Source organism: Canis aureus, chromosome 12 (genome assembly GCF_053574225.1).
Source record: "Canis aureus isolate CA01 chromosome 12, VMU_Caureus_v.1.0, whole genome shotgun sequence".
Taxonomy (NCBI): Eukaryota; Metazoa; Chordata; class Mammalia; order Carnivora; family Canidae; genus Canis; species Canis aureus.
In genome coordinates this window covers 38,982,261-38,994,865 of record NC_135622.1, presented here as the reverse complement: position 1 = coordinate 38,994,865, position 12,605 = coordinate 38,982,261, and the positions used below count along the sequence as shown (strand labels likewise).

General features: G+C 40.0%; 1 protein-coding gene and 1 pseudogene across 2 annotated transcripts in view; one reads left to right on the top strand and one right to left on the bottom strand.

Annotated features, from left to right (window-relative positions):
* TTC27 (tetratricopeptide repeat domain 27) overlaps positions 1–12,605 on the top strand; it is a 172,651-nt gene that overhangs the window by 84,187 nt on the left and 75,859 nt on the right. The window lies entirely within an intron of this gene.
* Positions 83–10,671, bottom strand: LOC144281372 (elongation factor 1-alpha 1 pseudogene; annotated as a pseudogene).

Here is a 12,605-nt window from a genome sequence, read left to right as displayed (position 1 = left end):
TAAAAACTAATAACTTAAAACTGCCACACACAAAAAACCACAAATGGTTCACAAAACATTCTCCTTCCTTCTGAAGGTTTTATGATGCATTGTGATCATTAACCAATCTTTTACTATTAAACTTAAATGGCCAATTGATACAAACAGTTCTGAGACTGTTTTTCCACCACTAATTAAGACTGGGGTGGCAATTTTTGGGGATTATATTCATTTAGCCTTCTGAGCTTTCTGGGCAGAGTTGGTGACCTTGCCAGCGCCAGCTGCCTTCTTGTCCATTGCTTTGATGACACCCACAGCAAGCGTCTGTGTCATGTTGTGAACAGCAAAACGGCCCAAAGGAGGATAGAGAGGCTCTCAACATGGGCTTGCCAGGAACCATATCAACAATGACAGCATCAGCAGATTTTAAGAACTTGGGACCGCTTTCTAGCTTTTTCCCAGAATGACGATCTATCTTCTTCTTAAGCTCAGCAAACTTGCAAGCAATGTGAACTGTGTCACAATCCAGCACAGGTGCATATCCAGCACTGATTTGGTCTAGAGGGTTCAGGATAATCACCTGAGCCATGAAGCCAGCTGCTTCCATTGCTGGGTCATTTTTGCTGTCACCAGCCGCATTGCCATAATGAACATCTTTAACAGATATGTTCTTGAAGCCTACATTATCTCCAGGAAGAGCCTCACTCAAAGCTTCATGGTGTATTTCAACAGACTTTACTTCAGTTGTAACACTGACTGGAGCAAAGGTGACTACCATGCCAGGTTAAGAACCCCAGTCTCCACGCAGCCCACAGGGACAGTACCAATGTTACCAATTTTGTAGATGCCCTAGAGAGGCAGGAGCAAGGGCTTGTCAGTTAGACAAGTTGGTGGCAGAATGCAATCCGTAGCTCCAAGCGGTGTGGTTCCACTGGCATTCCCACCTTTATGGGTGCCTTTCCACCCCTTGAACCAAGGCATGTTAGCACTTAGCTTCAGCATGTTGTCACTATTACAATCAGAAATTGGACCAAATGCTATTGTGTCAGGGTTATAGCCAATTTTCCTCATGTAGGTGCTGACTTCCTTAACTATTTCCTTGTATCTCTTTTGGCTGTAGGGTGGTTCAGTGGAATCCATTTTGTTAGCACCAACAGTTGTTTTACAACCAGTGTGTAAGCTGGAAGGGCATACTCAGGGTCTGCCCATTCTTGGAGATGCCTGCTTCAAATTCACCAACACCATCAGCAATAATCAGGACAGCAGAGTGAGCCTGAGATGTACCTGTAATCATGTTTTTGATAGTCTCTGTATCCTGGGGCATCAGTGATGGTCACATAATACTTGCTGGTCTTGAATTTCTACAGGCAGATATCAATGGTGATACCATGTTCATGTTCAACTTTCAGTTTATGCAAGACTTGAGCGTACTTAAAAGAGCCCTTTTCCGGGGATCCGTGGGTGGCTCAGCGGTTTAGTGCCTGCTTTTGGTCCAGGGTGTGATCCTGGAGTCCCGGGATCAAGTCCCACATCGGGCTCCCTGCATGGAGCCTGCTTCTCCCTCTGCCTGTGTCTCTGCCTCTCTCTCTCAGTCTGTGTCTCTCATGAATAAATAAATAAAATATTAAAAAAAAAGAGCCCTTTTCCATCTCAGCTGCTTCTCAGATTTTTCGATGGTTCTTTTATTGATCCCACCATATTTGTAGATCAGATGACTCATAGTGGTAGATCTGCCCGAACCTATGTGTCCAATGATGACCATGTTGATATGAGTCTTCCTTTCCCACTTTGGTTTAGGTTTAGCGATGGTTTTCATGACACTTGTGTTCTGGTGGCAAACCTGTTGTGAAAAAGAGAGGTCATTTCTGTAATATCTTCCAGCATCCCAGTTTCCTGATAAGTGTGGCAGTTTGATTATTGTTCCTTTTTTAAAAAAGATTTATTTATTTATTTTAGAGAGAGCATGAGCAGGGGGAAGGACAGAAGGAAGGGAGAAAATCTCAAGCAGACTCCCTACTAAGTGAGGAGCCTGATGCTGGGACTTGATCTCACAACCCTGAGATCATGACCTGAGCCAAAATCAAGAGTCAGGCACTTAACTGATTGAGCCACCCAGGTGCCCCTTTATTGCTCCATTTTTCCCCCCAAGATTTTATGTATTTACTTGTCAGAGAGAGAGAGAGCACAAGCAGGAGGAGCGGCAGGCAGAGGGAGAAACAGACTCCCTGCCCAGCAAGAAGCCAGATGCAGGACTCAATTCTAGGACCCTGGGATCATGATGCTTAACTGACTGAGCCACCCAGGCATCCCTGTTGTTCCATTTTAAGAGATATTTTTCTTCTCTTTTTGAACATTTTTAGAGTTTTCTCTCTGTGCTTGGAATTCTGAGTGTCTGAATGTGAGCATGGGTTCCAGAGTCATGACACCTAATTTTAGATGCCAGCTCTACCATGTATGAGCCACTTCTGCCTTATACAAGCTACTGACCTCTCTGTACCTCAGTTTCTTCATGTGTATAATGAAATAAATATATTATGCAGATTATATGAATTGATATTTAGAAGAATGGCTCTCAGGAAGTGCTTACCAAATGTCATAACTGTTGTTATTTCTCTTGGACTACTTATTGGATTCCTTTGTTGTTGTTGTTTAGAGAGAGAGAGCGGGCGCAGAGTGGAGAGGGAAAGAGGACAGGCTCCATGCCCAGCACAGAGCGTAATGCTGGGCTTGATTTCATGACCCTGAGATTATGACCTGAACCCAAATCAAGACTTAGTTGCTTAACTGACTGAGCCACTCAGGTATCCCCTTATTGGTTTGTTTTTTTAAATTGGGTTCTTTAAATGTAAACAGTCGGGATCCCTGGGTGGCGCAGCGGTTTGGCGCCTGCCTTTGGCCCAGGGCGCGATCCTGGAGACCTGGGATCGAATCCCACATCGGGTTCCCGGTGCATGGAGCCTGCTTCTCCCTCTGCCTGTGTCTCTGCTTCTCTCTCTCTCTGTAACTATCATAAATAAATAAAAAAAATTAAAAAAAAATAATAAAATAAAAAAATAAATGTAAACAGTCATGTTTCTGTAGCTCAGAGGGATTTTCTTCCATTATTTCTTTAATTATACTTCTCCCTTTTTAAAAAGCCTTGTACTCTAGTTCTGCAGTTGAAATTCTAGTAAACTTATGTGAGACCTCCTGAATTTATCTTGTATGGCTTTAACTCTTCTTTTTTTTTTTTTTTTTAAAGATTTTATTTATTCATTCATGAGAGACACACACACACACAGAGAGAGAGAGAGAGAGAGAGAGAGAGGGAGGCTGAGACACAGGCAGAGGGAGAAACGGGCTCCACTCAGGGAGCCCGATGTGGGACTCGATCCCGGGTCTCCAGGATCAGGCCCTGGACTGAAGGCGGCACTAAACTGCTGAGCCACCCAGGCTGCCCTTAACTCTTTTTTTCATGCTTCCTTTCTCTTTGTATTTTTGCTTGATGTTGTGGGACATTTCTTTGACTTTTTTTCCCATATCACTAGTTTGATCATTAGCCTAGTTCCTAATATTATTCAGTCCATCCTTGTAATTTTTTGTTCTGACGGTTTTTAATTTTCTTTCTTTCTCTTGTTTCTTTACAGTTATTTTCAGATGTATAATATAGTGATTCAACAATTTTATACACTCTTCTCATCAAGATAAGTCTACTCTTAATTCCCTTTATTTCATTAAAAATAATATTTGACAATTTTTAATTTTCAGGAATTCTTATTTTTCTGATTGTTTTTTTCTAATACCCTTTTTTGTTTTATTAATGCAGTATCATTTAATTTCTTTGCATATTGTTAATTAGAATTTTAAAAAGTCCCTTCTTTCCGCTCTTTCATCAGTAGTAAATTGTTTTGTATATTCAGCTTGGCCCTTCTTTTCTTGGTATTGCTTTTTCTTAACTTTCTGATGGTCACCAGCAGTTAATGTGGGCTCTCTCTGTGGTTATATGGGTTTCTTTGTCTGAGAGGCCTTTTTCTGGAATGGAAGAGCTGACTACAGACTGTACACCTGGCCAGGGTGTGTCTAACTGGCAAGCTTTGTTAGGGTTGCCAAGAATCTTCTCTCTACACCTTCCCATGGGGCCTTAAACTCTGGATCTGAGGTAATTGATGTTATAACAGAAATGCTTCTCTTTTCATGTAGGCCCCATATATCTTGTTGCTTTATTCCCTTATTTCTTTCCTCTGACAGACACATAAGGTCTGGACAGCATCTCCTAAATGGTACAAGCAAGCAGTGTGCTTTAGCCTCGGGGCCAGAGATGGTTTCCAGAGTTGCTGGTAGCAGCGCCAAGATCCCAAGTGAAGAACCAGTAACGAGATATAGAGACCTCCACAAGAAAGACCTTCTCTCAGTGATTGAATCATCAGCCAGTAGTAATAAGTGACAGAAGTCAGAGCCTAGAATATTGGGTCACCTTCACCGGAGTGACAACCCAACAGGTGGACTAAACAATTTGTGAGGTTTTCTTAAATCACTGAACTTAGGGAGACTGCAACAGATGCAAAAGGCTTAGAATGCTTAAAAGGGAGACTGCAACAGATGCAAAAAAAAAAAAGGCTTAGAATGCTTAGAGGCACCTATTCGTCAAGAACAAAGTTAAAGTGTTTAAAGGATGGTATAGCAGAATCAGAAAAGAGATCCAGTAGTTCAGAAAATGTGTAAGAGGTTGATAATATTCAAAATTAGTTCTGCATCAAATATGTTAACACAGGGCCTCCCTTTCTGTCCCTAGACCAAAGCCAGACCCTGAGCGAAGGGATCATATCAGGATTGCCCTCTGCCTCTAGTCATCAAGAACACTTGGCCTGAGTGCAGTATTTTGGGGCAGAGAGCCAGCTTGTGTGGATCATCTCAACTTTATTTTTTAAAAAGATTTATTTGTTTTAGAGAGAGCGGGGGGAGAGTACACATGTATGTGAGCAGGGAAAGAGGCAGAGGGAGAGGGAGAGAGAATCTTTAAGCAGAGTTTAAGTGTGGAGCCCCAACCCAGTTCTCCGTCCCAGGGCCCTGAGATCATGACCTGAGCCAAAATCAAAAGTTAGCCACTCAACCGACTGAGCCACCCAGGTGCCCTTCAACTTTAGGATAATTATATAAGTGTGTGGTTCTCTCAAAGTGATGGGGATATGACTGCAAGAAAGAAGGTAAGAGACACAATTGTATGATATAATAGTTATACTAAGCTGGAGGCATGTTCTCAGATGCAGGTAAGAACTCCCTAGTACCCCCCAGTTTCCCAACAAGATGTTCAGCTTTATAGGATGCCATCCTGTGGCATCTGGTGCCAGAAGCTCCCCTGGGTTTTCTCACAGGGGTGAAGGGTAGTTTATGCCCACCTGTGACCTCCCATCCCTCAGCCAAATAATGATCATGAGGGTAAGGTGTCACCCAGCAGACCCAGGCTTCTGACCCATCTTAGCTTCATTCTGAGTTTTGTGAGGAAAGAATTTCTGAAGTTGTTTTATCCCACAACTAATAAGAGAGTTACATCGTTTTAGGATCTTATCATTTCTCATCAAGACTGTTGTAACTTTCCTTACTTTTTCTCCTCACCAACTGGTTGGTCCTTCTGTTGAAAAATCAAATGACCACATGTGTGTGGTTTATTTCTGGACTGTGTTTCCAAAGTTATATTTTAGCCTTTATTAAATTATATTATACTTTATTTGGAAACCTTCCTGTCTTCACATCTAGAATGTGAGCTTCTTAAGGGATCAGGTTCTCTGTTTCATTTATTTTTGTATTCTCAGATTAGGCATTCAATGGATATTTTTTTTCATTTTTTAAAAATTTTTATTTATTTATGATAGTCACAGAGAGAGAGAGAGAGAGGCAGAGACATAGGCAGAGGGAGAAGCAGGCTCCATGCACCAGGAGCCCGACGTGGGATTCGATCCCGGGTCTCCAGGATCGCTCCCTGGGCCAAAGGCAGGCGCTAAACCGCTGCGCCACCCAGGGATCCCCATTCAATGGATATTTGCTGAATGTTGAATTTGAAGAAAAAAAAAAAATCATGTTTGAATTAGGACTATTTGAGAATTGGGCTAAATTAAGGATTAAATTTTTGTCTGGAACTTGAGTAATCCACAAGCTGTAGAGACCAGTTTTTCTAATATCATTCCAGTCCAGATCTTCAGCCCAGTGCCAGAGCTAACAGGAACAGAGCAATCACTGTGATCACAGAGGTTAACGTAGCATTCCCAGAAGGTAGTAATTCACAGTTTGGTTCATTGTATTTTTTTAAGGGGAGAGAAAAGAGATAATGGAGTGTCAGTTTTTCCTCACAGCGTTCCCCCCCCCCCCCAAAAAATGATGAATTACATGTATAAATCACTGCTTTTTCGAGTCTGCTTTCTTTTACTGCTCAGGGCCTGAACACTTCTGCATAATCTGGGGAAGCCGCACAGTTGGTCATTGAGCCCAGGATTTGTTCAGATTTTGCAGGGCCCTGATTTTTTGTGGTCCTGTGAAAAATGCTGAGGAATGCCTCTCAGCTTAGAAGATGGTTCAAATAAACCTAATAATCTGTAAAAAAAAAAAAAAAAAAAAAAAAATCACTGCTTTTTGAAGTTATTAGAAGTGATAAGAGAACTAGAGTCCATGAATTTACCTAATTAACTAGAAATATGCTCACTCTTTATTTCTCAACATATCAAAAAACCAAAGCTTTTTCTTTATATTACAGACTAGTTATTTGTTCTGCATTAAAGACTTCTCTCTCATGTTTTAGTATCTCAGGATATACATTGTACTCTGTTATATTTTCATATATCTTCATAAAGGCATATCCTCATGCATTGAACTTGGCAGGCATAGTATTAACCTTGACCTATTTGTGTGAATGGAGAGTATGTGCCCTTGTGGGGCACTTGGTCTAGTAATTCATGCTGATCGTGGCTACACTGGGCTTGCCTAATGAGTGGGTATGGCTTCAAAATTTGAGAAATTGCATTTGATTTTTATACTTATTTTAAATATCCTTCTTTTAAATGAAAGGTGCTTATAAAGGACAAATTGAAGTTTAGAGCTCTTCATACCCTTCAGGATTTAAGAACAGGTTTCTTTCTTTTTTAAAAAAAGATTTCATTTATTTATTCATGAGAGACACACATAGAGAGAGGCAGAGACCTACGCAGAGGGGGAAGCAGGCTCCATGCAGGGAGCCTGATATGGGACTCAATCCCAGAACTCCAGGATCATGCCCTGAGCCAAAGGCGTGTAGACGCTCAACCGCTGAGCCACCCAGGTGTCCCGAGAACAGGTTTCAATAAGGAATCTTTTCATTGTAAGGGACAGAAACCCCATTCATACTGGCTGGAAGAAAGGAAATGTATTGGTCTTTATGACTGGGAATCTTGAGGTATTCCATTTTCAGTGGTAGCTGGATTCAGGAGGAGCTCAACAGATCATCAGCTCTTTCTCTCATTTTCACCTGCATTCTCCCATCTCCGCTTTTTTCTGCCTGCTTCAGAAAAGCACCAGCTTTCGTTGCCTCGCAATCCAAGGGGAAGAGAGATCACATACTATGGCCAAGGTGAAGCCCCCTAACTTCCCGGGCTTCACTTCTCTTTTCTGTAGGACAAAGAGAGCAGTGATTTGTGGCTACCTCATAACATGTTGAGGGATTAACTGAGTTAATGTTTGTGAAATGCTTGAAATAGTGCCCGGCACAGAGTAAACCCTCAATAAATCTTGACTGCTGTTACCATCCTCTGTTTACAGGAGGGAAAGTGTAAGTATGAGAAAATAAAAATATCTAATCCTTCATGTAACTTACTGAAATTAGTCATTACTACCTGGAAAATCTAAAAACTGTGGGATAATGACAGTGCTTCACACTGAATATACTGAATTGTGCCATTATGTTTTTTAAAAATCTGAGAGATGAAAACATGTCCATTCTAGCTCTGTACTTCACCTGTGTTAGTAACCGTTTGCAGCATTTAAAACTTACTGAAAAGTATACTAGGGTTTGCTCCTGTGACTGTTGCTATGCTTTTATATGTTGGAATGGTTATGGTTAACTACTGTTTATTTAGAATTGTGTATAATTCCTACAGTTTTCTGAATGCTTATCTGCAGGGTGCTAAATAATCCTAGCATATAGGTATTATCTACATTTTTACTAATGGGAGAAATGAAGGACAGAAATTTCAAGTGACTTACCTAAGGTCTTATAGCTGGGCTAGAATTCAGACCAGGTTCCCCTTGGATTTTGAAGTCCATGCTTTCCAATTTAATAATCCGTCATGCTGTAGTGTTGTAAGGAAGCTATGAGAACTGGCTTAAAAAAGAAAAAAGATGTCAGTATGAAATCTGGCATCATCTAAAGGAAAGGAATTGAATAAGAAATGGGAGGAAGAAGTGAATACAGGCTTTTTTTGGGAAAGGTTTGGATTGCAGAACTTTGCCTCTCAAGGCCAGAAATTCAGGTGAAAGGAAAAGCAAATGGAATGTTCACTCTCAAGATGAGGTGCTGTGAGGGAAGAACATGCAAATAGGTGAGAATTGGCTCTTGCTAAGGCCAAGCAAAGGGGCTGCTGAGAGGGATGCTGTAGGCTGAAACCAAGATATGGGTTTCATGATAATAGTTTGGTATAAAATAGGTAATGATTAGTTCATAGATAAGGGGAATAGAAGAGTGAGACAAGTGATATACAGCATAACATGAATTTTATTGTTAATAGTAAAAGAAAAAATTAAAAACCCTAGGAAGTTATAGAAATGTGAAAAATAGGTCACAGCAGAGGAGCTTAATACAGAGATGGAAGAAAGGATGCCCACTTCCAAAGGCAGCACTAAATGATAACTCTAGTTAAATTCTAGGCAGGGACACACTTAAGTTCCCTGGACAGAGTCAGAGTGTGTTGACTAAACTGATACATGGGTTTCCCTGGGCGAACATCCTGTGTACATCCCAACAGTCTTATGCAACATTTCCCAAACTTGCCTGAACATGTGAACCACTTCTGAGGTGCTTGTTAAAATACAGCTCTGCAGGCTAGGCCTCAGGGATTCGGGGTCAGTGTGGGGGTGGTGATTATGGGCACTTCAGAGAAAGACTGCCTTAGGCAGAGGTAGGCTGTTAATCTTTAGTAGCTCCAGATGTTTTTTTGTCTCATGCCCCAGTACTTAGAGAGCAGAGGCTAAAAGGGCATTTACCAAGGTCTGGAGGCCAGCATTGTGATTTAACAGGAGGCCAAGTGCCAGGAGGAGCCTTAGATGTGAGTATTAAGTGTCACAGAAACTGGGGCCAATTGACATCAGGCTCCGAAGAATAGGAGCTTTGCATTGATACCTACTGAGAAAGGTGGGGTATATTTATTATTAAACTTAACTACTTCAGCTTTTTTAGAAAACAGATGATAGTAGGAGTTTAAAACTTCCACTTAGGTTTTAATAAATCTTTGTTATTCTTTGCACTCTCATAATTCCTGCAGATTACAAACAGGCTAATTTGTATTCTCATCTCCCAATTTTTAAAGATGAGATGATAAAGAAGAGCTTCTAAATATTTCCTGGGGCACCTGGGTAGCTTAGTCAGTGAAGCTTTGGACTCTTGATTTTGGCTCAGGTCATGATCTCAGGATTGTGAGATCGAGCCCCACATCTCTTTCTCTTCCTCTCCCTCTACCCGCCCCTCCTCCCACTAAGTATGTCTTTAAACATTAAGTAAGAAGTTTGGGGAAAAAAATTGAAGTTGGGTGGTTGTGGGGAAGGCATTCAAGACAGTGGATCTAATTCTAAGTCAGCAGTTCTCCAAGGTGATTTGTGGACCCCTGGGGGTCCCCAGACCTTTTCAGAATATCCACAGGTCAAAACTATCTCTGTAATCATACTGAGATATTATTTACCTTTTCACCCTGTTCATACTGAATCAGTAGAAACAGTGGAGGGTGAGGGTGTCAAACTGCTGACCCCTTCACCTGAATCAAGGTGGGAACACCAAACCATGCTGATAGTCATCATATGCTTCACACCCACGCAGTCATAGTTAAAAAAAAAAAAAGATAGTTTTATTTATGAATGCTTTTATTTATTTATTTTTTAAAAAAGATTTTATTTATTCATGAGAGATAGAGAGAGAGAGAGAGAGAGAGAGGCAGAGACACAGGCAGAGGGAGAAGCAGGCTCCATACAGGGAGCCTGATGTGGGACTTTCTCCAGGATCACGCTCTGGGCTGAAGGTGGCGCTAACCCACTGAGCCACCAGGGCTGCCCTATGAATGCTTTTAATAAAGCAGTAAATATTATTTTATTAAGTCTTTACCCTTGACAGTGTATCTTCTTTAATATCCTATGTGATGAAATGGGAAGTACGTAAAAAACACTTGTGCCACATGCTAACATACAGTGGTTGTCTCAGGAAAAAGCTGAACTGTCTGCTTTGTTCATGGAACATTATTTTTTCTTGAAAGAACTACTGACACACTTGGGGTATTCAAACTTTAGGTATTTGGCAGAAATTTTTTCAGAAAAACAAACAATGAAGTGAGCTCATCACTTCAAGGAGAATAAGTGACAATAATTTGTTACCAATGATAAAATCTTGAGGTTTTAAGAAAAAAATGAGGGTTTTGGGAAACTTACATCTGCAACTATGAACTTGACAATTTCCGAATACTTCAAGTATTGGGATGAGAGTTTTCTCATGAGATCGTTGGTGATATTAAGGCATATAATTTTAATATATTACATTAAATACGTCAACATGTGCAAGATCTGCTTATTTTCCAAATGACTAATGCAGGATGTTAAAAAATCAGGCATCTGTAAAAGATCCATTCAAGGTAGATCAGTGTGTGTGTGTGGTTTTTTTTGTTGTTGTTGTTTTTACTGTATGTGGATTTTACTGTAACAAAGAAAAGTTCATTGATGGTATTTAAAATTGCACATTGTAGGTAATGCTAAAAAGCCAGTTAACTGAAAAAGCTGTTAACATACTCTTCCCTTTTCCAACCACATAGCTGTATGAGGTCAAATTTTCTTCTTAAACTTCAGTCAAAATACCATACTGACTGTAGAAGCAGGTATGGGAATTCAGATGTCATTTATTAAAGAGATGCCTAAAAATGTAAGACATTGTCAGTTTTTTTCAAGACTTGAAAAAGTTGTTTTTCCTAAAAACATCTTATTTATGTTAATTATAATGCACCTACTGTTTTATTTTAAAATGAATTAATAAATGTTTAAATATTTCTCAGTTTTAATTTCTAATACGGTAAGTATTGATAGATTATAGCCTACATAAACAAAAGGTGTTTGGGGTTCCTAATAATTTATAAGAGTTTAAAGTCATCCTGAAACCAAATAAAGAACTGCTGACTTCAGGTATGACTAAGAGGAATGCGCCCAGGTAGCTATCTGGGCTTCCTTGAGAACTGCCTTTTTATATGTTCATCTGTTTGCTCTGGAATCATAAAGAAAGACATCTAGGTTCTCCCAGCCCCCATTAGTAGACCCAGTTTCTACCAGCCCATCCACTAAGTCCTTTTCTGTGTCTAGAACAGGAAGCAGTCATTGAAGTTCTTGACCAGGCTATGCCCGGATTCCATGTTATGGGATTTAGGTGGGGGAAAACACCAGTTTATGGAGTTCTGAATATTTTTCCACTGAGAAGATGCTTTTTGTTTCATAGCTCTGATAATTTTCCACTTAGGTATAAAGTAAGGTTTTAATGAAGCTGTCAACTTGGTCTTTGGAATCAGATGGGTTATTTTTTTCATAGCTTTATGACTTTGGACAAGTCATTTTTATTTCACTGCACTGCTGTTTCTTATACATGAGGTAAAGTTGGGCTAACAATAGGTTTAATGGTTTTGTCAGTACATACTATTTGTAATAGGTTTTAATTCTCATTCCCCTTGATCTTATTGGAAATTTTCTTGGACCAGGGATTTGAGGCTGCAGTTAGCTTGACTACTCTATTTGTAAATCATAGCTGAATGACTACAGATTCCTGTCAGAGGATGCTATTCAGCCCAACTGTTGCATATATTTGATTAAGTACATATTTTTATAATAAATCCAATCCTCCTCTATACACACACACACACACACACACAGATTATACAACAAAGCAAGGTGATTTGGCATATGATCAATCATACCTTTTAGATTATCAGCTAATTTCTACTTGGCTCTTGAGAAGGATGATAAACACTTTGATATCACGCTAGCAAGAATGAATAGCCTTCAGTGAAAAGGTCGATCCTTAGGGACTGGCTCTGTTCTTTTGAAGATATGTGTGCCATACTTTTAGATATGAGCGCATAAATAAAGTCTAAATCATACCAGACCTTGTTCAGAATTGTCCTTCTATACTAAATCATTCTCCATGTGCTAATTTTAAAATGTAGGCTTGATTTTTACGTTTTTTGTGGAAATTCTTTCTCTACTGAAAACAGGGCCTTGAAAAGACAGGGTATATCATTGCTTTCTGTGGCTTTATTCTTTTATTCCCTATTCCATAGAAATATCTCCTGACCTGTGGTACTATGGTTCCAGGAAGGTTTGAGTGTGGTTTTTGCATGAGTTAGGGAATCCATATGCACAAGTAGATTTTCTCAAAGGATGCTTTGAGGTGG